This window comes from Lolium rigidum, chromosome 4, assembly GCF_022539505.1.
Source record: "Lolium rigidum isolate FL_2022 chromosome 4, APGP_CSIRO_Lrig_0.1, whole genome shotgun sequence".
NCBI classification, from domain to species: Eukaryota; Viridiplantae; Streptophyta; class Magnoliopsida; order Poales; family Poaceae; genus Lolium; species Lolium rigidum.
The window spans coordinates 214,046,263-214,052,503 of NC_061511.1; positions in this window are offsets into that span (position 1 = coordinate 214,046,263).

Here is a 6,241-nt window from a genome sequence, read left to right on the forward strand (position 1 = left end):
ATATATAGGATGTCATTTTATGTGTTTGAAAATGATTCGGAAGGTTCTATGGAAGGTTCTAGAAGGTTCTAGAAAAGTCCGGAAGAAACCACCAAGGAAGGTGGAGTCCACATGGGACTCCACCTCCATGGCCGGCCAACCCTAGTGGGGGAGGAGTCCCAAGTGGACTCCCCCTTAGGGGCCGGCCACTCCCCATATGGGAGGTGGAAACCCCACCTCTAGTGGGACTCCTAGTTTGGCTAGGTTTCCCCACCATATGGAAGGTTTTTCGTTCGGGTCTTATTCGAAGACTTGGAGACTAACTCTTGGGGATCCACCTATATAATGAGGGGCCAAGGGAGGGGGCCGGCCACCCCAAGACCACAAGCTGGCCGCCCCATTGAAGTGGCCGGCCACCCCCTCCCAAACCCTAGCCTCCCCCCTCTCCTCCATATCTCCCGCGTAGCTTTAGCGAAGCTCCGCCGGAGTTCATCACCACCACCGACACCACGCCGTCGTGCTCTGTCGGATTCAAGAGGAGCTACTACTTCCGCTGCCCGCCGGAACGGGGAGGTGGACGTCGTCTTCATCAACAACCGAACGTGTGACCGAGTACGGAGGTGCTGCCCGTTCGTGGCGCCGGAACCGATCGTGATCAAGATCTTCTACGCGCTTTTGCAAGCGGCAAGTGAACGTCTACCGCAGCAACAAGAGCCTCCTCTTGTAGGCTTTGGAATCTCTTCAAGGGTGAGACTCGATAATCCCCTCGTTGCTACCGTCTTCTAGATTGCATCTTGGCTTGGATTTCGTGTTCGCGGTAGGAAATTTTTTGTTTTCTATGCAACGTTATCCTACAGCTCCAGCCCGCGCGTGCGTGGCCTGCTGCTGCCCCCACGCCGCACGCAGCCACCGCCGCGCCGCACTGCTGCTGCCCAGCCCCACCACCGCGCTGCCCCACGCCTGCCAGCTGCTGATTCCCTTTCTCTCTCCTGGTGCATGCGTTTTGCTTTCGCTCTGTTTTTCAGCACAAGCGGCCCAGTTTTCAGATCTGACTTTTTGGGGTAAAGAGGTAGTACCGCTCTGCACAGCGGTAGTACCGCTTAGTGCGAATCTGACCGTTTTTCCAGCCCCCAACAGCTATATTTCTGGGCCCCTATATATACCTCTCTTCCACCTCCGACCAAACTAACCCTTCCCCTCCATTCTCTCTCCTCCATTGTTGACCTTGGGTTCTTGCATCCTCCTCTTGATCCTCCCACTACTTGTTGCATATTTTTGGGAGAAAGGAGAGAGGAGATCTAGATCTAGAGCTTCACCAATTGAATCCCTCTCCAAGTGGGGGGATCTTGCTAGATCTAGATCTTGGAGTTTCTTGGTGTTTCTCCACTCTTTGTTCTTCCTCCCTTATTCCCCCAATAGCTTGTGTAGCTTTGTTGGAATTTGGGAGAGAAGAACTTGGACATCTTAGTGGTGTTCTTAGCCATTGCATTAGGTGCATCGGTTTGAGTTCTCTCCGGGGTTTCGATCTCGTAGAGTGTGTGTTCGTTCTTAGTGGTGTTCTTGCCTTAGTGGCCATCGTGCCTTTAGTGGCCATCTTGCTTCTTGTGGCACCGTGTTAGCCTCTTGTGGCGCATCGTTTCCTTGGTGGAGTGTGTTAGCCTCTTGTGGCGCATTAGCATCCTAGGTGGAGTGAGTTGCCTCTTGTGGCCTACTTGAGAGCCTCCTCACTGTGGAGTTGCCTCAAGTGTGATACTTGGCGTTTGCCCAAGCTTGTACGGGTTCGGTGACCGCCCTCAAGTGTCCCTTAGTGGATCGAGGCTTTCCTTTGGTGGAAAGGCTCGAGGGGAATACGGTGGCCCTAGTTGGCTTCTTGGAGTGCCTCGCACCTCCACACCGCTCCAACAGAGACGTAGCACCTTTTGTGGTGTGAACTTCGGGATACATCGTCGTCTCCTCGTGCACCGGTTACTTCTCAACCCGAGCTCCTTTACCTATGCGCTTTAAATTTTGATATCTATCTTGCTTGATGTGCTATACCTATCTTGTTATCACCTTGTTGCTCATCATGCTAGCATAGGTTGTTGGAGCACTTAGGCAATCTCCTAGTTGATAAGATTTGAGCTAAACTAGTAAACACTTAGTTTTATTCCGCCTAGTTTAGCTCTCAGGTAGAAGTTTTTATACACCGCCTATTCACCCCCCTCTAGGCGACGTCCTAGTACATTCAGCTGCCTATTGTAACCCGTTTTCATCGATAAATCAAGACCAGACAAGCAGGAGTAAGGGTTTTACATCATCGAGGCCTCCGAACCAGGGTAAATCTTGCTCCATGTTTGCTTGTTAACCTGCAGGATTTCTTCAACCCTAAGCTCCTCATGGTGGGCATTGCCGAGGAGCTCCCTCTTCATGCACCGCTTTGAAAATTAGTTCATATTTTCCGAAGTCTTCACCATATCTACAAATTTCTTCTCTCTATTAAAATAAAAAACAAAAAAAGTAGATACATTATTTTGAAGTTTAGGGACGCGGCTGGAGAACGACGTCCCCCAAACACGATATGAAAAAAACACGTTTCACAAATGCTCGATCTGGCATCGTTTGGAGGTCGCTTTGAAAGACGCGGTTGAAGATGCTCTTACGTTGCCGCGAGACCATGATCCACATGCGGTGGGCGGGCACGCACGAGACATCAATCGTTAGCCAGCCACCGGCGACCTCGGCGCTAGGGGCACTCAGTGCCACAACAGACAATACAATACACTGCGCTTTCATGTTTCGTTCGTTGCGCATGGCCGTAGCCAACGACTGGCAGAAATCATACATGAGCATGTCAAAGATATGGATGCTGCCTTCGTCCTCCGACCAGACCTGCTATTTTAATAAATAAAAAATATAATATTACTATTTTAAACAAATATTTAGAAATTTTTTCTTTATATTTTTTGTTTGCGAATATGGTGATGTTGGGCTAGAGAATCCCGAAAGGGACTAATCGGGTAGAGAAACCAGAAAGGCTAGATTCATGTTTGCCCTGTCAGACGATAGGTGTGTCGGACTCGAAGAAACAAATGAGGCCGGTCGGGTTAGTATGTCCTAATATGTCCTTGAAAATGGATCATGGGTCACGACATGTACAATGGTGATATCTTAGCAGCACTATGTGGGATAAATGACGAGGTGAAGGAAAGAGAAAGTTGAAAAAAGATTTGCCTTCTCTTAACTATGAGATGATCTCTTAGCAACAATTTTTCTCACCACAAACTTAGGGATGTTTAATTAGTAGATATAAGACTAAAAATTACCGACTGTGAATCACAATTTATTGTTATATCTAGATTACATGACAGAACTAAGATAAGACAGTCTTATCAACCAACCAATATGCATATCCGCATACTTTTGGGGCACGCCTCTAGAGATGCACTAACAACGAGCTGCTATGAGCACTAGTTGGCCAGTGTGTGATCGACAAGTGGCATTCTACAAACATTGCCACGAAATGTCCATGGCTTGAAAGTTGAACAAACGCGAGGAAAAAAAACTGCAAAGTGAACGATGGTGGAAAAAAAAAGGCCACGAGAAACGGTGCATCCATGAGACCACGACTCCGGTCGTTTTCTCCGGAGCAGCAAGCCAACCTAGGCATGGTATAGCGACGTGCGTCGATCCGTCCCAAACAGTTCCCGAACTGATCCAGGTCGACATCGGTGGTCCCACCACACGAATCTCAAGCCGTGCCAACGCTGCCTCTCGTGCGCAGTGCACATAGCAACCTCGTGATCCCTGTTTGTCGTTAAATTATGGCGTCTGTTCGAAATCAGATTAGGTTCAAACACTACACTTGCGTGAGGATCTGAGAGCATCTTCACCGGCGACCTCTAAATAGACGCCGGGCAGGGGCGTCGTCACGCTGGTACTATTGTATGGGGAGCGTTGACAGAGCATCTCTATTTGGAGATGCTGCTCCCACACCGCCGCTTCCAAACCGGCGGCCCCGATAGATTTAGAAAGTTAAAATCAAATTTTGAAAACGATATTAATACGAAGTTCGAACGAAATTTATACAGATTTAACACGAATTTAAACTAAAAAAAAACATCTAGCGGCGCTGGGAGTCGAAGGCGATGAAGTCCAGGTGGTCGCTGGATGCCTCGAAGGACCAGATGTCGTCCTCGTCGGCCTCCTCCCTGCCGGCCTTCTCCTCCTTTGGCGCCGGTAGCTCAGAAAGCCCGTCGAGGTCGATGAAGTTGGCGCCGTGGTCCCTGGCGGACCACACCGCCGCTAGCCGCGAGTCGATCTCGATATGCCGAGTAAATTACATATACGTACCACTTTTGGGGCAACGGTTTCAAGTTGGTACCATCTTTGGTAATTTTAACAAGTAAGTGCAACTTTTGGGGCAACTCGTAACAAATAGAGCAACTCTGGTGTTGACACCGAATTAACCACGCGGAACCACTTGTAAGAGCAAACGGCCGTCTGCCAGCACCGCACGAATCTATAAGGAGCGGTCCGACTTGACCCGGTGGGACCAGGTCGTTGACTCCACTCTCAGCTCGCGCGGCTCGTTCAGGTCCTTCGAAGCGCCGCCGCGCCGCACCCCGCCGCACCAACAGCGCTGCCACCAGCGCCGCCATTCCAGGTGATGCGCAGGTGCAGGGCGAGGCGGAGCTGGCACGGGCGAGCGGCGTGACGCGGCCGGTGGGCACGACCTGGGCGCTACTGCCGCGCAGCGTTGCCTGCAGCTTGCTGCCCAGCCACGCGCTGCATGTGCGCTCGAATGGTGCTGCGTGCTCTACTGCTCTTGGCATCGCATGGTTTGGCCGCTGGTTTGATGCTCGCTGGCTGCTTCTGGCATTGCGTTGCGCGCTGCTTGTTGCCTGTAGCTGCTTTTGTTACTTAGGTGGCGTGTGCGGGCGAGGCGCAGAAGGTGCAGGCCGCGGCTCGGCCGAGCGGCGCTGTTGTCGCGCGCGTGCGAGCGGGCGTTGGTGCCGTGCGCCGTTGTAACTTTGCTGCTGCCTGGATGCGCACACACAAGTATGTCGAGGGCGAACACTTTGGGCCGCTTGCTTCCATGCCCGCCGCGAGCTGCTGTGGCTACACACGCGCGCATGGCCGAGCTGATGTTGCATGCGCTGCTGCTTGCGCGCGTTCGGATGAGAACGACGCCAGCTCGGCGCGGACAGCGCGAACGGCGGTCATGCAAGGGAGAGCCATGGGCGTCGCGGACGAGGGCGAGTGCGTCGGTGTTCGAGGCGGCCTGCGTCGGTCGTGCACGGTGCGGCACACCAAGGACTTCCGGCGTGCTCACTGTGCAGGCCGTCTGCAGTGGCCGTCTTGGCTGCGCACACCATCGTCGTCGTCGAGGCGGCCACCGCTCTCACCTTCTGCGCCACCAGCACCACCAGGCCCTCAACGCCAGAATTTGGCTCGCCCTGCCGCCGTGGACGGCGGAGGCGACATGACCGCGCCGGGAAGGATGCAACGGTGGACGCGGCGGCACGGGATACCGGCCAAGTTCCGAGCGCCGGCCAGGGACGGGCGGGCGCAGGCGAGCTCGGGGACGAGGAAGATGTGGGCGCCGGCGAGCTGGCCTCAGGCTGCTCCGACTCGCGCACGGGTCAGGTCAAGGCCAGGAAAAAAGGAAGAAAAAAGAATTAGGGCTCCTTTGATTCAAAGGATTTGCATAGGAATTGTGTAGGATTTGGTTCCCATGGGAAAATTTCCTATACACGTTGTTTGATTCATAGGAACATATCCTATAGGAAAAAATCCTATAGGAATCTTGTAGTGTAATTCCTATAGGAAAAAAGCATTAGCTCATACCTCATGAAAAAATTCCTTTGCTACAATCAAACAAACTTCATCTTCCTATAGGATTGAAGTAGCCATGTCATTCAAATCCTATACCTTTCCTATTCCTATGCTTTTCCTATCCTTTAAATCAAATGAGCCCTTAGAGGAGGAAGAAGAAGAATATAGGAAAACTAACGGCTGTCTCACGGCCGTTTGCTCTGACAAATGGGTCCGCGTGGTTAATTTGGTGTCAACACCAGAGTTGCTCTATTTGTTACGATCTGCCTCAGAAGTTGCATTTATTTGTTAAAATTACTAAAGATGGTACCAACTTGAAATCGTTGCCCCAAAAGTGGTACGTATATGTAATTTACTCCGATATGCCGGTAGTCTTCGTCGACGGAGCGGCCGAGAATGAAGTTCTTGCCGGGGAACTCCTCATCGTCGTCGTCGCCACGAGGGCCGC